The sequence below is a fragment of the Anser cygnoides genome, chromosome 1, assembly GCF_040182565.1.
Source record: "Anser cygnoides isolate HZ-2024a breed goose chromosome 1, Taihu_goose_T2T_genome, whole genome shotgun sequence".
Lineage (NCBI taxonomy): Eukaryota > Metazoa > Chordata > Aves > Anseriformes > Anatidae > Anser > Anser cygnoides.
This window is the reverse complement of record NC_089873.1, coordinates 186,330,503-186,351,371: the sequence shown is the minus strand read 5'-3', so window position 1 is coordinate 186,351,371 and position 20,869 is coordinate 186,330,503. Positions and strand designations below refer to the sequence as shown.

Genomic DNA, 20,869 nt, shown 5'->3' with positions numbered 1-20,869 from the left:
TTGCATGGTGAGAAAATGGATGCATTGGTTGGCACTTGTTTCACAGACCAGTCATATTTCTCTGACATCTTACACAGCACCTGAGATCCTCATCTGAGAAACACTGCTCTCAAGCAATGGTTTCCAATCCATAGAATGTAGGCAACAAGCCCAACATTACTCAATGTGCCTTTTTTCCCCCTCTATAGATTTTACTTTCATGATACCTTAAAGAAATGAAAGTGGCATATGTCCTCAGAAAGCAACTCAGAAACTCTTAGTCATAGCTCTGTATGCTTTTTACATAATACACACATACTTTACTATCTTCTCTAGAAGATTGGTCGTATTTTCCAGTGAAACTTTTTAATTACCCAGATATAGTCTAAGGAAAGATTATATCTCAAACTGTATTCTGACTGCACAAGATCTCTGCTTTTTATGGGCACATCCTAGAACCTTTTTGATTTATCATGCACAGAAAAATTTCCTATCAATAACAATATACAAATTCAGAGATCCAAACATTTATTACTTCAATGGAAAACTGTATTTTTACATACATTTTAAAAATTCTTTAAAGTCTATGCTGAACGACAGCTTTTATATATGCCTTTTCTACCATGATCATGGAAGAATACAAATACTTTGGACTATTTTGCTTGGCCATAATATCTGGAGAAATCAACTTATTTAACTCTTCTAGTGCTTGATTTTCCTCTTGTCATTACATGGGGATACTGGGTTATTCCATTCTATTTTGCATTCTGTTGGGAGCTTCCATGCATTGAGGAGGTGTCAAGCTCTTGCTTAAATATGTTGGCTTCATCGCTAGTACTTTTGCTAGGCAACAACAGAGGCAAAACATATTTTTAGCAGTTCAGCAATACTATTACGCATTGTATTTACTCCAGTTTGCTGTTTGCTCCCACCTATAGTTCCAATACTTCTCTACTGAGGCAAAATGGATACCTTAAGTCCAGAGTTTTACTCCTCCTATCCCTTCTCCTGCTTTTTTCCCATCCTCTCTGTACTCATTTTCGTTTCTTGTGCTTCACTGACTGACGTATACATGTCTAGGTTAAAACTGTGGTTATATCGGTTGTTTCTGCTCAGCTGTAATGTTTTTGGCGCTAGGAAGTATTTTCCAATCCTTTGCTTGTGCTACGGCTGTCATCTTCTTTGTCCATGCTCCTCTCATCTTGATGGCATCTGCAAATTCTTGCAAGCAGCGTAATCTGTTGTGATTCCTCCTTCTGTTTTTGCAGAGGCCATCCTTGGTTTGTGATATTTGCCATGGCATGTAAAATTGTTGTTTTTTCTGGACTCTGATTTTGAACTCTTTGTACTTGTCTGTCTCAAAACTCTTTCCTTTTAGTATGCTGGATTATTTGTCCTGTGTCCAGTAGCTGAATATAAAACAATTTCCATAAGCATGGGTGAAGATTGCGTGTCTCCCTTAGCTTGTCACCTCTTATTTGCTGCCCAGTGTGCAGCTGCCTTCTTTGTGGGTGGAGGGTTTCCTTTCCCAATTTTAATTTGTGTGGCTGGCAAGTGTCCAGGTTGGGCAAAATTTGCACAAAATTCATTTTTACTGAAAGGTTTCTTTTTTCAGCTTTACCTGTGGAGCCATAAGCCATAGCCCATTTCCATCCCTCAGAGACATTGAGTCTCCAGTTTTTATGCTGTGCACGGCTATTTTTCCATTGCCCAATTTAAGCATTTTTCACTGTTTGGATATTTGCTTGCAGTAGGGTATGGCAAGACCTTCTTCAGCTGGCTCTAGTGAAGCTTGACTCTTGTTCCCTCCTGACCTCCTTTTGACTTTTTCAGCTCTGACGAATGAGCCAGAGGCCACAGGTGGTGATCCAGGCACAAGGTTTTCCTGCATGGCTGCCAAAGAACTTCAAAAGGAGAACCAAACACACCATCCTTTAGGAGTTTCTGTCGTGCTCTCCTTTTCATTCTTTAATTTATGTTCAAATATGACAACATAAAAGACCGCTGTATGTCAGAACAGCCCTGGTCACTTGCCAGGCTTCAGGCAGCAGATTATGATAAATTATAGAAAAATAAGCCTCTTTCTTAGAAAGCTGGAATAAATCAATCCTGCATTGCCTGTTAAACACCTCTTAATGGGTTCAGGAGATCTATGCTTTAAAACAATTATATAGCAGACATACCCAGAAATAAAATCGTGATTATATGCTGTTGGCTGCAGAGTGTGGCTAAGAGGTCCTCAGAGCTTTCGCTCAGTTGATGGAAATGAACTGTTAGCAAAAACAGAGAGAGAAAAAATCTTAACTCCTCTTTCTTTAAGTCATGCATTCACCATCAAAAGTGGAAGGGGGAGAGAGACTTCAAAGAAACCCTCACAGGTTTTGTAATCATCTTCCTGACCCTTCCCCTGGAGGCACTTGCAAGCTGCTTGGATAGGTGGCTATGAAACCAACAAGGAACTGATGTTACACAAATCAAAAATTACTCTACCTTTTTCCCAGAAGGACTTTCTGCAGTTTTGGTATGCTGTACATAAGCTCCCGTAGTACTTGAAAATGTGTCAGTGGTAGTTGAAGACTCATGGTTTAGGCCAATTTTCAAATGTCAGGGGTTGGGCAGTCAGTGATTATTTCCTTCTGCACCTGCCCCAGTTTCTGGCAGAAAGGTGAGATGGGCAGGAAGAGGCAGTGTTTTCTTGAGCTGCCACAACTTAATCCGAGTTAGCCCACCTGTTTGAGCCCCTACGCTCCTTTCTCTCCTCTGTATCCATAGTTCATGAGTTAGTTGCATCTGAACTTCATCAGTTTTCCCTGATTCTCCTTCCCCATCCTGTGCTGTAGGACAGAGAACCAGAGGTAGAAGGACTACTGAGGTCATGAGAACATTTTATAAGTGGATGAGGACAGATGGCTTAGGAAAAACTCTTCCTACTTAAGGATTAAAGGTAAGAGGTTTCCATGATGTGGCCATGGGGAAAAGTCAAGGCAATCCAAGACAACATGGATTTGGAGATGGCAAGAGATGATAGTTAGTAGGATATATACTGCCTAACTAGGACTGTGAATATATGTACATTAGTGCTAAACAAAGTAGTCATCCTAAAATAAGTGCCTATGTTGAGTATCTATCAAAGGACAAACACAGATTATATGAAAAACCTGCAAAATGAGATCTTGTCCACCTGACACAGCTGCTTAACTTGTGTGGACGTGATGTCTCCCTGAAAGCATGCAAGGACATTTATTTGTCTGTTTATTCTAGAAGCTATGTAGGCCTGTGGTCTATTTGATTAGTACAAGGTAGGTGAACGCCAGGTGTTTGCAGTGATACAGATGGGAAGAGCATCGTACTTTGGGGAGTCAGGATCATCCCGACTGGAACAACGCCTCCACAGATGGGGGTGTGCACAATGGATCAGAGGCCCATTTCATGCTGCACATCTTAGGGTTCTCAATATCTGAAGGGACATGAGCTTATTCTATCCTTTCCTTCTTTACAGTGCTGGTGTTAATAAACAGGATTTTAAATGGTACTTCACAAAATCTGACTGCCTCTCTTGTTGGGATCATAGCAGACCAGCACCTCTTTGTGCAAAACAGTGTGAAATGTAGGCATACCAAATCTTCTCCCTTAGGTAATAAAAATAAATAAATAAATGAAAAAGGCACATTAAAACAGTGGATTATGTCTGAGGAATAAAGATGAATCCAATTCTGCTTCAACAGGCTTCAGGCAGGCCAGAAGACTTTCCTTCCTTGTTCAATTACAAGGGTCAAGGATAAAGTGAAAAAGACTTTTATTTCACAGCAACAAAACACAGCTCCATTCTCATTTAGAGAAAAAAAAATAGTACAGTGCACAGCACAACTTTAGAATAGTATTGCATTACTAATAATCATTATGAAAGGTGTTAACCATTTGTTTTTCAGTGTTTTCTGTCACCATAGGAGTTTTGTGGTGCACTCCATTATTTTTTTCTTTCAGAGAATGAATACTCTCTGTTCCTAGTCTGGGGCCCAAGGAAACCTGTCCAGGAGGTGTTTTGTTACTGCACCAAGAACACACTGAACTATTTCACTTTTTTTTTTTTTTCTTTTCTTTCCATTTTGGTGCTTATTAAACAATAAGTACATTGTCATCTTCCCTTTAATAGCAAACATTTTGTTCTGATTCAGACAGAACACTACAACACAGAGCTCTTAATCTGTGATTATTACCATTAATAATTTTAACAGCAATGTTAAAAAATGTTTAATCAATAGACTCACTTTTGCTATAAAGTCCAGACAAGGTGGATCATCTCCTTCTCAGGAAAAAACAGTCTGGGGATTGTTTGCCTGGCTCTTTTCCTCGCCTTCTCAGTTGCATGACCACATAGCTTTGATTCACAGTGTCTCTCCCACTAGCACCCTCTATTCACACAAGATATTTAGCAGCGTGCTGCATACAAAAGTTGATCCTGATTTCCAGAGCATTTGTACTGAAATTACTAAATTACCTGGAGGGTTAGGGGAGGAAATCCAACAGCTTGTTTCCACAGCTGTGATTCAAAACCTCACAGAGATTCAGAGGGAGTGAAGCTGCAGAAGACCAACTCTGTTTTTGTATTCTGTCTGCTTTCTATCACCTCATTAGTTTCATGTTTTGCAGTCAAAAATCAGCTGTCTTCCCCTTGCATTTGTACACCCATGGAGGGAGGGAATAACTTAGAGAATTTGTCCAACAGTCTAAGATTTCATCTTATGTGAAGCAATGAAGTTGTGTGATTCCTTTAAAAGCCTCACTTAGTTTTATCTTGCTCATTTCATTTCTTCTAATTCCTCTCTGTCAGTTTTATTCCTCTGTGAGCAGCTTCTGAATATATTTCTTTATAAATCTGATAGACATTTCTTTCTTTTATTTAAAGTATCGGGAACTGGAATATCACTGTCCTATACCGCTGTGGTATGCTGTATTTAAACAAACTTCAGAAACAGACACAAGCAAATGTGCTCTTATCATTAAATAGTATTTAGAGATACGTTTATCTTATGCACATGATTAAAATTGTGCATGTGCATAAGTGCTTTGTTGGATCAAAGCCCTTGTTCCTTTGATACGAAGGCGAAAGGTCGTTAATGAAAAATTGTGCTGTATTCTTAACATCTACCCTTCCCTAAAGGCTGGGAATAAGTGTTTCACTTTTGGCAAAGTCTTTCCAAGGAAATATTAGGTAAATTGTTAATATTTTTGGAAGCTCAATGTCAGGTTTAAAGTACTGGTGAGAAGTTGGAGTGAAGCCTTTAATAGTTCTTCCAGATTTGTCATGCTATGAGTAATCTCCACTTTCATGGGGTAAGAAAGACTTCCTTAGAAATTACACAGTTGCTCAGAGGATGTTTTCCTTTGACTTATTATAATTGTCCCCGTGGAAACAGCTTATTGTGTCTGTCAGCTTGGAATGTTTTATGGCAGCAAGCACTCAGCAGCAGACGTATGCTGATGGCTGGTAAGTGTTTGTGTGAATAAAAACACAAATAACGGGACTGTGTTTGCCATGCAGGATGAAGTAAAGGCAGCATTTAACAGAAAATGTATTTTAATACTTAGGTATGACTGTGATAGCAGAGAGAATCAATTATGAGATACCTCTTACCTATTTTTAAGCATGTGCCCCCACTCTCTCTTACCCCTGTCCCATAAGTTACCACACAGCATTTCTTGAGTGCAAAGCAGAGTTGTGCTGGCAGTTGTCTGCATTGGCTTGTTGCGTTTGTTTTGAAGAGGGCTGGCAATCACAACCAGATTTCTGGGAATGCTGTTGCTGAAGAAACCAGGTAATGTCTCAGCACACCATGGGAAAACAGCGGGCAGCTGAAGGTGCATGGGGCAGGGCTGGCGTCCTGGCTAAGCCTAGCCAGTCTCTCCAGGGACAAGTTGTGCAACAACAGGGAGGTGCAGGAAAGGTCCACAGTGCCAGTGGTCAGCCGAGAAAGCCCTGTGTGAGCAGAGTGCTCTCTGGTTCTGGGATGAGGAGGTACAGGTGAGGTGCCATCAGATGTATCCATTCTTGTATAAAGATCAGACACAGGGAGTATTTTTTTTCATTGTACTGGCAGTGCTAGAAGAGGTGAGACTGTTCTTATATTTGAAGAAAGGATTTCTTAGAATCACAGAATGGTTTGGGTTGGAAGGGACCTTAAAGACCATCTAATTCCAAACCCCCTGCCATGGGCAGGGACACCTCCCACCAGACCAGGTTGCTCGAAGCCCCATCCAGCCTGGCCTTGAACAGCTCCAGGGATGGGGCATCCCCAACTTCTCTGGACAACCTGTGCCACGGCCTCAACATCCTCTGAGTCAAAAAAGAATTTTTTCCTAATGTGTAATCTAAAATGACCCTCTTTTAGTTTAAAACCATTCTCCCTTGTCCTATCACTGCACATGTTGATAAAGAGTCTTTTCCCATCTTTCTTCATCTTCTTTAAATATTGGAAGCATTTAACATTGTTAAGGACCAGAAATGCAAATTGCTGCTGTGTCTACAGCACATTCATTTGGGGAAAAATGGTTTGAGAAATGCTATTTAAAGAGATTTTGCTGGAATTAGGGGTATTGTTTGAATTTCTGTTGAAGGAGATCAGTCATATTTTCAAGAGTAATGACTACCCAGAACTGGATGACTGTGCAAGACTTTCAGTTGCAGGGTATGAACGGGAAGAGAGAAGCTAGGTTAATTAAAATGACCTGTTGCAATTTTACTTTTTTTTTTTTTTAAATGCTACAGATTAGCTGTCCAAAGAAAACAATATTAATCTGAGTGATCACTAATTAGTGTGCTTTATATGAAATGGATGAATAAGCAAAGACATGTCTGTAAATAAAGTACTTTATTTTAAAAGAGCAGAACTTGATAAACCAAGGAGTCACTTAGTCGAGTCAACTAAATTGAGATGTCAAGGATTTGCATGTGAAGAAGTTCTAGTATTGCTTTATATGTGCTAAAATAGCACAAACCCATACCACAAGGAAGAAGAAAAAGCTTTTTGGAAGAAGTTGCAGCCTTCATGGATAAATAAATCATCTCTAGAAAGTTATTAGGAGAGATGTTGCAAAGAATAGGAAAATTCAGCAAGGAAAGCTGCATCTGTACATTAACATTTTTTTGAGAAAAATGAGATTTGCAGGAAAAAAAAAAGTTCTGAAGTAGGTGTAGAAATAATCAGTGTGACCCCAAAACTATGTCACTGTTTAATCTTTTCTGTGCTAGGTGAGGTGAATTGCACAGTAATCCATTGATGGGTGATTCAGTTCAGTAGCCCACACAAGGGCTTTTTAGGGTACTTTAGGGTATAGAGCATAGGACTGGCATGTTTGACCTATATCCCTACGTAGAAGGAGCTGGAAGCTAGTGAGATACTCTGTGACCTCTGAACTGGTCTTGGACAACCAGGTGTGGACAAGTGCATTGAGACCCAGCTGTGCTCTGACCCTAGGAGAAATGGAGATGTCTTTCTCATATGCAAGGGCACCTTTTGCTGTTTTCACAGAATCACTGAATGGTTGAGTTTGGAAGGGACCCCTGGAGGTCATCTGCTCCAACAACTACAGCAGGTTGCCCAGCACCATCTACAACCTGTCTGGGCAACCTGTTCCAGTGCTCTGTAATCCATAAGTAAGGAAGAGCTTCCTGATATTCTGAGGAAGCCTCCTGTGTGCCAATTTGTGCCCATTGCCTCCTGTCCTGGGCACCACTGCAAAGAGCCTGTCTCCATCCTCTCTGCAGCCTTCCTTCAGGAACCTTTAATGGCACCCAGAGACAGGGTCCTTGCAGGGGCAGCTGAGCTGTCATAACAATCAAGTATGGAGGAGCTCAGTTTTGAAGTAGGCCAGGCTCAAGGCCTCCAGCTGCCTCCAGCCCTCCCATACGCCGACACCTCTCCTGTGTGTGTGCTGTGGCGCATCTGCACAGGTCAGATATAACCCATATGTCCTATAGGTCGCCTGCTGACGAAGCCCTGGAGACATGCTATATTCACCATATGGCCAGGCCCCTCTCATCCCCCTGCATGAGGGTCAGAGGGGAGACACTATCTGAAGGGGACACACAGGTTTGGGGGTTCCCCAAACCTGTGTGGGGAGCAGGGAGCAGGTAGCTGAACAGTCCGGTCCCATTGGTCTGTACTGGCAGAGGCCTTCTGCACCCCTTCCCTGTGCTGTGGCCTCTGCCACCCTCATGGATCTGGAGGATTTTGGGAAGCAGCAAGGAGAGCTTGCCAGTACAACAGCAACCAATGTGGCTCACAGCTCGCTCTCTCAGCAGGCTGAGCACTGCTTGGTGGTGTAATTTGGGGTTGTAAGACATAGGGCTGATTCTAACAAAGGCCTCTAAAAAGAGAAACTGCCTTGATGCCATTCTTAAATTTATTATCCTTAAAAGGAGTATTTAAAGACTGCTGAAAGATGGAAAAGCTTTGAACAATCAAAAACACTTTGGAAAGACTTTCAGCTTGCTTCCACATAGAAAAAAATCTTTCTGTGGTAAGTCAGTGGAAACTACTTATTGAACTCTTCATTCCTACCATTCTTTGTGGAGACACGTGTCTGACTCTTGTGATCACACCCCAGATGTCAACCCCATGGTGTGTGCTTGTTCTCTCTTTCTTGCCCTTGTCAAAGGGCACCCGAGCTCACTTCGGTTCCCACCATTAGAGTTGGTATCTTATAACCAGAAGTGCTGAGCTGAGCTCCCAAAGAGACTTTTATCCTGATATCAGTCATGAGGAAGGCAAACACTGTTTGGTAGGTCTTATTGTTAACTGTCTTCAGAAGCTTCATGATGGGGAGAATCTTGTGATTTATTTGTGCAAGACAAGGGCAGCTTCAGGGATGGCTCCCTGAATGACTCCCATCAATTTCTTTTCCTTGATCTCTGCATATGACACATAAAAATACATTGAGGGAGACAAATTTATACAACAACTTTATATGTTGTTGATTTGAAATGATTGGCAGGAGTTGTCACCTACCAATATTTCTGAGGATAGCACGGACTCTTGTTTATTCTGTGTTTGATAGCTCTCCATTGTCAAGTGGTGGTCAGGACCAGTGTAAGACAAACAAGTCCCTTTTTGCATTGGAAATGATTACTATTCCTTTACAGGATTAGTGTTTACTCATTTCCTAATTTCTACATTGCAGCAGCTGTGAGTTGAATGTAAAGACCTTCCTTCATTTTCTCTGCATCTACCTCAAGAAAGAAAATAAAAAATGAAAAAAAAATCATCATAATCTTTTTCATGGTTTTGTTTGTTGTGTTGGCTTGACTGTTAAAAATGTTTCGTGCCTGCAGGAATGCCTGACTGTAAATCATGACAAAGTATAAGCAATATCTGTTGGCTCACAAACTGATGCCTCACGAAGGGCTGATTCATGGTTGTGATATGATGAAGGTCAGGTCTGTCTCCAACAAAACATAATCTGCCCATTACTGGAAATACTAAATTAAAAAAAAATAACAATCTTGGCTACCTCAGCTGTGGCTCTGTATTGTATTTGTATAAAAACCAGCATGTAAATGTCAGCATTCTTCAAACTTGGGGTGTATAACCTATGCAAATGGAATGAATAAGAAGCACTAATTTCTTGTCCTGATGGTGAGATTATTGTTGTTCCTGTAAAGGTTTTCTTCTCTGAAGATCTTTGTTTTTGCTGGAGCTGGGAGTGTTGATAAGTGTCTCATTTGTACATGTGATTTCCTTCTGTCACCCCTGCTGGTTCTGCTGGCCTTTTCCTCAGAGGGACACACCTGGGTCCCTCTCACCATACTGTGGTGATGCTGGTGGCGTAGTTTCATGACCAAGGAGTAGCTGAGACTGCCTTTGTTTATGCTCTCCAACACAGTTTGGAGAGGAGGATGTGAGGGTTAAGAGATAATCCGTGAGCATCTACAGTGGGTTGTGCCAGGGCACAACCTAACTCCCATAAGGTATAGAGACCTCTCTAAATCCTGTAAGAGGAGGGGTGTGGGATGCTCTCAGCCTGACTTTGTGTTACAACATGAACTCACTTCATGTGCTAAAGACATGATTTTAGGTACTCTACACTGTGCAGTGGAGGTTGGTGCGGAGATCCTTAAGTTTATGGTGCCAGGGCTAGTTCCCCATCTAGATGCAGGTCAGCTGGGTCAGCACAATGATGCAGTTAAGATGACAAGCACTGATGAAAGTCCTCATTAGCTCATGTACAAAACTGTGTCAGTGCTGCTGTACAGTTCTGGGATCTGGGATATTATCTACACAGTCTTCTAGCAGTGTCTCATGTACATGTGTACCCTGTCAGTTCTAGACTGAGCATTGCTATGCTCTCCTGTGCAATGTGAAGATGCTGGCAGAGGCACGAGACACCCCAAGGAGAGAGAGTACAGAGACTGTAGGTCTGTCTGGTAAAGCTTCTGGGCAGCAAGGGAAGCGGTGACTCTCCACTGCTCTGGGTAGCACCATACAGTTTGCTCCATTAAAGGGAAAAGAACATCTACATTAAGATATAACAGCAAACAAATCTCATAAACCATTCCCATACTGGGACGTGGTCTCTGCTACAAGAGAGATTTAATTTGGCAATTTTCCATTTTTCTGTGTCTAACATGCATGACACTTGGCACTCATTGCTCAACAACTCCATGTCAGAAAACACCATCCATGGCTATTTCCTCATTATTCTCCTTTTGTTCTGCCTTACTGCGGACTGCAGAGCTGGCATCCCACAAGCATTTCTTCATGGCCAGACACAGAGGCTCCAAAACTCAGTTAATATTTGGGTCAGATTCTGATCTCCGTTCCACTGATGTAAACTTGGAATAACTCCCTGGGTTTCAGTGATTGTTTCAGACTTGCACTTTCAGTGACAGAAAGTTTCTTATGCTGGATTTCTGGCAGAGATAAAGGGGTGTGCCTTCCTTGGACAAGAGGAGCTATGGAGTTTACACTAGAAAAAGGGACGGCCATATGAAAGTACAACTTCACTGAAATTATGCTGCTTTTACACTACTGTGTCCGAAAAAATGAAGTGGTGTATTTTTATCTGTCATCGCTCTAGAGTAGATCTCCATTGTGGTTGCAGCTGTTAAGCCGCTTTTAATTAGCTGTCTGAAGTGTGGCTGGCTGGGTAGCTAAAGAAACATGGAGCTCCAGATGGGATGCATGATACACTCAAGGAAACAGGAAAGGGACATATTCTGACATATTTACTACCTCAGGTCAAGGAACCTCAGATATACCAGATTGTGCTTCTGTCACAGACTGCAAGGAAAGAGGATGTTGGATTTTTTTTTTTTGTGCCCTGGCAACTTTCGTTCCCAGGAACCTTTTTCTACAGCTTGTATATCATCGCACATCAAAATAAATAAATAAATAAATTTAAAAAATTTAAAATAAAATAAAATAAAGCACCACCGTGCCTCATGTTACTGGAGGTATTTCTGTTATCTTTACAGGTACAGAAGTGCAGAAGGGAATGCACTGTACAACACACTTCTCTATCTGTAAGATATGTTACCTCAGGAAAAGAAGGAAGTAGCAGACTAGGGAAAATGAAACCCACCTTAAATTGTTCTCTTTTTGAGATATTTTTTTCATAAGCACTTTCAAAACATTTATAAACCCTGTTTCTGACTTTGGATAATTAAAGATTTTGCTGTACATTTGAGAAGCAAAGTTCAGTAAAAGAAATGGGATCCTCAATCTGAGCAGCTGAACATTTATCCTCAAACCATTAGCGATGAAGTCATTAACCATTTGAACCATTCATCAGTTGTCTTTAGACTCCAAGATCACGACTTCACTGAGACACACAGCAAGTCTTTGGCAATCCATTATTCTGATGGTTCGCTCTGATGATATCAGTGTCACTCTAGTTAACTTAAGGAGTTCACTGATATTAAACTGACGTGAAACCAAATTTCGTTTTTTCTACTAGATTTAAGACTCACATGATGACATGTTTCCTCTAGTACTGAAGCAGCTTTAGAAAGTATTAGCATTTTTCCCATGTCTGTCATTCCTGCCTCCGCCTTCCAGTTCTCTGACCTCAGCTGTGCCACTGTAAAAATGTACAGGGGCTGCACTGTAACCTGAATGCAAAAGTGGCTTTCCTGCCACAAACGAGAGACAGTGGTAGAGAAACTGTGGAGGAGGAGTGGGAATAAGAGGTGAAAGCTCCCCAAGGTACTGATACCTTTCAGAAAAACGCATAAGGAATCATAGCTTTAGTGAACATGTTCAGAAGGGATACTCTGCAGTTCTCGGTGAAAAAAACACACAGAGATTAACACGAAACCCTCCTGGGTTTGGCAGATAACATGTGGCAGAGCATACACTGCCACAGCTGGCTCAGCATGACTCTGTGACATCCATGATGCTGTGAAAATTGCTGAGGTAGCAGCCACTGGGCCTCTCTGTCTTCTCTTGGGTGAGTGCTGGTAGACAGACCAACTCAGGAGTGGTGATTGGGACCTCTGGTGTGTTCAGAGCTGCGCCTCAAGTTCCTTCTATAAAGCTGCTCTTGGAGTCACTTTTAAATCATGAAGAGAAACTAGTCACCATGGCTGGATGCCCATTTGAGCAGAGCCGATCTGCAGCGTGGTTTCTCCTGCTGCAAGTGGCACTTCACACCAGCATGGAAGAGACTTCCTTCCTCTATAAATCTTCATCTGGTCTCTCTGACTTTATGTACATATCCAGAAAATCACTGTGTTTCATGTGATTTCTTTTTTTCCTACTTTTCTTTCACAGGTAAACAACACCTCATTTAACTTCTTTCATCCAGAACCTTATTACTTCACGTATGTGTTCCTCATTCATATCAGCAGGAGTAGCACAGTGATTACTGATTATTGCTCTCAATTTTCATCCAGCATCCTTGTTATTAATATTCTCCCCATTCAGAATATGTACACTTAAAATCTTGCAAAAGCAGCTTGACTACTATTTTTCATCTCATATGAGAATAACCCCAGATACTAACTGCAGAGATCTCTAACAATCTTCTTGCTCTTGATGATTTCACTGATGGCTTTTGTTCTCTTTGATATAAGAACGCATTTAATTTAGCCATTTTTCCACATGACTTAGTGGACTGGAAATGTCTCTTTTAAAGTAGATGTTTTTCCCTTTGGTATAATTGAGTGGCTGAAGATAAAGGTAGATTTTAGAGAGATGCATTCAGCAGTGGTTGCTGTGGCACTTTGGAGAACTTCTGTGTAACATTGGAATAGCAGTTGCTACCTCCCTAAATGAGATAAAGAGAAAATCAAGGAAACAATGAGACAATTTTGGAAACTCTTGCTACTTAGTTGCTGTTTAAGTGGGCATCAACTCATCAGCTTCACAGGGAGATATGTGCTAATTTGGTTTTCCTCTGCTTTACTGAAATAATGACTTATTCCAGGCTTTTATGACTTATTTCCTGAAATCCCATTGTTTTGAAATGAGTATTTTAGGCATTCCCTCAGTTAGAAAAATCTGATGAAAGAAGTGAAATATTTTTGGAAAATCATCTGTTCAGGAGCAAAGGGAGTAGCAGCTCCATGCAAGGCAAAGACTCCTGCTTTTATGAATAACACTTGTTTTTCACATACAGTACAAGCCCATCAATTACGTGTAAAAAATGTATTTTTGTGACATTTATACATGATATTAAAATGTTCTGTAGGGCCATACACATTATGACTGGAGTGAATTCACTGATAATTGACCTGCATGAGTAAGAAAAAAATTGCAGCGTTTCCAAGCAGCAGCTCAGAGCTCTGCTCTGCACATACATCCTGCTGAAGTCAGGGGTTCAGCTGGCAGGGTTCAATTGCAAGGAGTGATATTTCCGTCTCATTATCACCCCATTAAGTTGTTTCACTGTGGGTAGTGGTGGTGCATAGAAGCCAAGCTAACTAATGAGGATCAGGGGATTAAGAGGAAAACTGAGGTTAGGAATTGAGAAATGATCTTAAAGTGTTTTAAATTGATTAATCCTGGTTCCATATAACTCTATCTCTGGTTATTTAAGTAGACTTCAAGGACTTATTAGCCCCTTTTGAAGTTATTCTGGTTTCTATCCAGCTCTGATTTGAGAGGACAAAAATAACAAAACAACTTCTTCCTGTCTCAAAGAGGCAGAAAACTAGTAGTTTATTCTTCCTTATTTTTTTCTGTCCATCCTGTATTTGCTAGCTGTCTAATAACTTACGGGGAAACTGTTAAGGTAAGTCTTACTTTTGTTTCAGATGCATTTCAATGATCCGCATAGGACCTCTTATGACACCTGCTTACTAAACCTAAGTTCCTGAGGAACTCTCAGATCTCTTTGTTCTGTTCAAAGAACATCAGCCATGATAAGGACATCTGCATTACTCCCATGCCAGGGATTTTGACTTAGCAGGTGCAACGGGGTGATGCTCTCCCTTTCAATCATTTCTCCTGAACATCTTTTCCTGGGAGGATGAGCATCATTAGGACCTGGACACGAGGTCCCTGAGGGACATGCTGCAGACAGTGGCATGGCAGGCTCCCTTTCAACTCTTCAAATAATTAACCCCTTCCTACTAGAGGGAGTCTGATGCTTTTAGCTTATACAGAAAGCTGAGGATATAGCTGAGAATAGCAGTCAATCATTTCACAGACCACCATGAACGTTCCTGCTAGGACAGCTGATGCAAAGATTGGGCCTCACTTCAATCTCCTGGCTGGAAACAGAAGGCCTCAGCAGTCCAAGTACCTCAGACCCTATTTGAACTCTTCCTACTCGATCTCCACGTGTGAGCTGTAGGAGTGCTACCACCAGTGTGGGTGATGGGGCATTGTGGCTTGAGCATCCCCTCAAACCAAAGTTTTGTTGTTGCAGGTCTCAGCAGCACCATGCAATCAGGGTCCCATCCTGCTCTTCACAAAACAGGGACAGTTAGTTGTGTTTTAGTCAAATTTTGATGTAGATTAGTTACCTATTGCCTGGCACAGCACAATTTCGAGTTACTTTGGAGGTATGAGGCTACTTTTTCACATCTAGCACTGAAACTGGGTTGAGCAGCTATTGCACTTCAGCCCAGATAAATGAAGGAAACTGGTGATTTTAATCAAGAAGAAAATCCTGTAGATCTCTTTTTGAGTGAAGTGTATCAACTAATAAACAATATTTAAGATTGCAAAGCTTGCAAGGCATGCTGATATCTCACACTTGATTTTTTTTTCTCCTGATATTGAAAAAAAAATACCCTGCTATAAAGACACAGATCTGATTTCTTTACTTTTGAATATTAAAAGGTGTTAGTACAATTTTGAATAACCAGGTGCAAAGCTATTATTAAAACTCTGTTGCTGCTGGCTGAGAGTAACATGGCAGACATTGATACTTATATACCAGCTGAGGCCCACCATCAATTGGTATGAAGAAGAAAGTTGGCCAAAAACCTGTTGCTCAAAGTAAACTATAAAGCCACCAACAAGGCAAGAGCATATCATCATCACTAAAAAAAAAAAAGGCAAGAGATTTATAAACTATGGCCCCCAGGTGAAACTTTGCAACATATGGAAAAATTCAGAGAAATGAAGGTGAAGACAGTCTGCAGGCAGAGAGTACAGTGGGAATATCTATCAATGAGCAGACATCTGCAATGCCTGGTGAGGTGGAAGAAAAACTCCTCCATCAATCAGACTGAGAATTGGTACCTTGGAGATTTTTTTTTTTCTTTCTTTCTTTTTAAAAATTCCTTGGAAACGTCTTCTGAAGAATCTGGGCCAATTAAGTATTACAGAACTGAGAATTCACTGGAAAATCAAATGGAAGCAGTGTTGCAGGGTGTCTGCCAAGAGAAGAATGGAAATCAGGGGGGAAAGCTCTGACAAGGAGTAGAGGTACTGGAGGAGACCAGCAATATGTGTCTGGAACCATTGCCCAGTGACATCTGACATCTGAGGCTTAAATGCAGCAGGGAGTGCCAACTGCTGCTGAGCACTGAGAGCGAGATATAATGAGACACCTCATGTCTGGCACAATCCGACGCTGCTGGAGATGAGGTTTGCACATCAGCTGTTAGGAGCAGTGACCAGGCTGCTGGAGCTGCAATCATAAAAGTTCAATAGCTTTGCTCCTTTGTGGGGTGAAGGCAGACACGTGCAAAACACTAGGATGGGCTGCAGACAAGTGCCTCCTGAAAACGAGAACCTGGAAGAGATAAAAACAGATGTGGGAAATTTGTCTGTGGCATCTTCATTCTCACTGCATTGTGACTGTACTCCTGGAAAGTAAGAGTTAGTGTCAGGGGATATCTATGTGAGCAGCAGAAAGGACTAAAAGGAAGGTAGAGAGGTTGAGTTCTATATCTTAGTAAGGAAGGAGGATTTGGTAGTTATACTCTATAACCTGTGTCTTGGGAGAGCTGGGTTTGACTGTCTCGCCTACTATGGATTTTCTGCTTAAGTCTGGACAAGACTTTCCAGCTACATCACGTGTAATTCTTTGTCCTGAGTTTAATAGGTTTTGTATGATAACCCTAAGATTTAATGAGTGTGCGTGTCTGCTTCAGTTCATGGTATCTAAAACAGAACCAACAAATTGTGTTTTCTTTTCTTAACCTGAAATGGAGATTATATGTTGAATGTCCCGGGGAGGGGAAGCACAGGAGTGTGTGGGGTATGAAATCTGATGTAGTGATTTCCATATTGCCTTTTGGAGGGGTCTCTGAACCATCCCCAGAGCTTGGAAGAGAGCTAGCTGGAACATACTGTGGAACAAGCTAAAAATATAGCCGTGTGGACAGCCGGTGTCAAGCTGTGTCCCCAGACTTTTCTCATTTAGCAGCGCACGTATTTCACTGCCTCAGCTTGCTTCCCCATCTGAGCAGTTTCTAATTCCTACAGACGGTATGTGGGGAAGAGCCAGCAGAGGCAGAGAAGCCATTGGGAACTACAATAGTGACGATGGATTCCCATTTATGTGGCCTTGAAAACTGCAGCATGGAATCTCAGAAACAGTTACACCAAGGAAAAACCTGGAATAAAATAAAAGTTCAGAGCAAAGAGAAAATGGGGTCAGTAGCAGGTGAGATAGAACACCTCTAAGAAGCAGAACTGGCGAAGTAAGGGTTTTTAAAAGTATGTGTTGTGCTGGGGCTATCTTTACAGGTACGTCTTCATGACTTTAGTGCAGGCAGGGATGAATAAACAAATTTAGATATGTCTCCCACATTTGAATATGATATCCAAATTTATAACTTATATTTTTATTGTCTGGTTGAGAATCTGGAAGTTGCTCTGGGCCCACTGTACAAGATTCTCAGGGACAACATAACTTTTTTGTATGGAAAATTTTGAAACTTCAGAAATGGCTTTTGCTTGAATTCCAGAAATCCCCGAATTGGGTTTCCCATTTTCAAAATCCTTCAGGGAGAATTATTATTGCACAGTGTACAGCTGTCTTCTGCCAGCCCCAGGACTGCAGGCTGCCTATGTAGGAGTGCAGCACCCTGCCAGGGGGAATGTGCAGGACAAACCTGATGGGTCTTGTTGAAATGGCACGGTTTCCATCAGGTCGTGATAGAACAGCAAACTCCACTGAAAAATGTTCTCTTGGAAACTTCCCAAGGGGAAACACCCTTTAGTGATACCACATCAAAAGCATCCAGTCTTTACTCACCATCAGTGAGCTGAGCTTGCTGAAGCATAGAAAACACAATGTTGTTAAAAGATATTTAGGAGACACAGTCCTTAACAAATGCCTTGCAAAGTGAAAACACGATTGTAAAAGGCTCCATTTCTCATGGGTTGCTTCTTCTTGCCAAAGCATGGTGATGGATGCTTGTATCCTCTCCTTTACCTGAGGAAAGTGGCTAGTTTTATTGCTAATTAGATCAGTCAGGACTTGTGTGGGAATTTGCTGATAGAGGTTGTGAGGTCAATGTACAGACTATGAGCATTAATAGTGACCAACCTCTAGAGGGTTTCTTTGACAAAGTGTGTTGTTCTGACTTATGGGCATTGAACAAGCCAGAGAAATGACAAGGTTTCCCTGAGAGAGGAATACTTCTCATTGAACCCTTGGTGACAGGCATAGCATGACAGCTTATAAAAATGAGGTTACTGTATGTGAGAGATAGCAATGTCTGTAGGTGATAGTCAAAAGGGAATACAAGACAGGCACCAGCAAAGAAAAGTCAAGACTGAAGCATGCACATGGGAAGGGAAGATTTCAAGGTTGGTGTAGGTATCTGACCTAGATGCTTTTTATTTTCTATTCCCTGCCAGGATGACATCCATCTCTCCTGGATTCCTCATTTTGGTACTCTGGCTTGCAGTTAAGTATTTAAAGTCACCTAAAGTACTTAGATAACATCACCTATATGCTCCCTGTGTTGTACCTCTGGACAATCCAGGAGTTATGAAGAGTTAGCACTCAAAAGAAACATTTGAAAGAAACACTTGAAGGAAATATTTTAAACAAGAAACTTGTAAATCTTCTGCATGCAGTAAAGACTAAAATTGGAGCCTGTTCTTAAATGGGTTCAAAGCTCTCCAAACCTGTAGCAGCTGCATCATTGCAAAAGCATTGCAAGAATGAAGGATAAACAGGGACACAAAAATTTTCTAATAATCACAGTCCTTACTGAAACTGGAGAAGAAGGCTAGAAAAGAATATGTTGAGTCTTGCAAAGCACAAGGGAAAGATATAATGCTATGAACACTTAAGGTCATAATATTATAATCTGAGAACACAAACACTACTGGCAGTTATGCTATAAGAAGGTGCCAGCAGAGTCTCGATTCCTCTGTGATGAATGACTTGGAGCGCTCTCGCAGCCGTGAGTCATTGTGCTCGGAACTGTACAAACAGGGCTGACCTGGCATGTGGTGGGCCATGGGGTCCTGCAGGGGGGGAGGCAGCTGAGCACTCGGTCCTGCATCTGAGCAAATAGCACAGGTGGTGCTGAGGGAGGAGGAACCACCCTAATCCTGCGCGATATGAGCCCTCAACAGCACTGCTGAAAGATAGCTGCTACCCTGAAGCAGATAGTGTAGGCCTGGATCTGTCCCTACAAAATAACACATTTATCTTTTCATAGCACCCCCGTGAACTTCACTCACTGGGGTAGTTGGCAAATTCAGCTCCTTAAGAGTTCTGTTGCCTAAAGTTTGCATGGTCATATTGCTGTTGTTATAATAAAAGAAATATTTATTGCTCTCTCTATTTTTTTTTTTTTTTTCCCCAGAAGATGACTTGCCTATCAAATGAGATGTAATGCAAATGTTAGGGGGTTACTATAGTATGCATCACTACTACATTTTCCATCTTTCCATGTGATAGCCTACTTCTTTGCTCTGGGAATGGCCAGCACTCACTTCGTGGTTTTAAGAAAAAAATATTAGCCATAGTTAAATCTTTAAATCTGGGGTAATTTAGCTGCATACAGTGATAAGTAGATAGCTGTATATAATTACTACTTTCTTAAATACTCATAAACCTTTTTACCTTAGTGATGTGTTACGTAGGGGCTGCATTAGTGTTTCCCTCAAGTGCAGTGTGTCCCTTAGCACTTAGTGAGCATCTCTGCATCGTCTCTGCTTTCCTTCCTCATCTCCACCCTGTTCCAGGTATGGCTTCATCCTCCTTCTCTGATGCTGTCTTGGGGATCACTGCCCATGGTAGGGGTATTGGAATTAGATGGTCTTTAAGGTCCCTTCCAACCCAAACCATTCTATGATTCTACGTTTTTCCCTCTTCTTTCTCCTTTTCTCTCCCTCCTTCAACTCCTACCAGAATTTGACAATTATGTTCATTGCCTCTTTATCCCATTGCTTCATCTAGCATCACCAGACAAGTGTATTAGTGCCAAGTCTAATTTTTAGTATTGACAAGTGATGGTTTCACACTGACATGCATGCACACTCACATGCTCCCTCTGATGGAGACAGGTGCATTCTCCAGCTCCGGATCCAGTGCTGGAGGTAGGCTTCCACACTCAGAGGACAACAGTGAGGCATGCCCAATTTTTCATACGTTCTTAGGAAATGGAGGCCGCGAGTCCTGATATTTAGCATTGATTTGAATTAAAAAGAAATTAAATTATATGCTGAAGTAAGGTAATAAAAACTTTTTACTGTTCACTGGCTGTAGCCTGCACCTAGTTACCACTCCACATGCTTTTGTTTAGCACCAGCGTGTCACTGGAAACATGGATAAAACCACATGTAGAGAAACATGACCTTGCTTTTGGAAGAACTAGCACATGGTTAAGTCAAACTCAGAAAATATAACAAATGTAGTAGAGCAACCCTTTAAGCTGCTCTAACATAGCTTGTGCCTGCCTGTGTCTTCATCTGGCTTTTCGTTGCTTCAACAATTGTGTTCAGTGATCAACACCATTGGCAGCACCCTTACTGATCACAAGCAGTTTGGTTTTACTGGAGCAGGAATAGCTTGTGAATCGTTTTCAGCTTCTGCCTCCCAAATTCCCAGGTATCCAGAGCAGGTCTTTAATCTCTCTTCCTATCATTTCACTTTTTGCTGGGATCCCCAAGCATAGACTATTGGTTTATTTTTGGCTGACTTGTGCAGATCCCCTAAATTCTTCATGAGTTCTTGTCATGTAGTGGTGGAAGCCATCTTACTTCTTTCCCATTAAAGTTTGACTTTCTAGTCTTTTCCTTACAATGCCACTTTTTAAAGACATCTTTTATTGTGTGTCCTGTTTCTTGTAGTCAAACATTCGTGCATGCTACAAAGGAATTCACTGAATGGTCTTGTTACAAGAGTCAGCTGTGCTGTGTTGACTGTTTACAGATCTCTTGCCACGTTACTTGTTCAAGAACAATTTTTTCGTTACATGCACAACACCTTCAGTAATCCTGGATTTTTCTTTTCCCTGACATTA

At 41.4% G+C, this 20,869-nt stretch overlaps 1 long non-coding RNA gene across 1 annotated transcript; it reads right to left on the bottom strand.

Moving 5' to 3' along the window:
* Positions 1-585: 585 nt before the first annotated feature.
* On the bottom strand, positions 586-4,915 carry LOC136789594 (uncharacterized). Its single transcript, XR_010828292.1, has 3 exons — positions 4,248-4,915; positions 2,470-2,813; positions 586-2,249 (listed from the first exon to the last, which is right to left on the bottom strand). It is a non-coding gene; the product is annotated as an uncharacterized lncRNA (long non-coding RNA).
* Between the last annotated feature and the right edge of the window lie 15,954 nt (positions 4,916-20,869).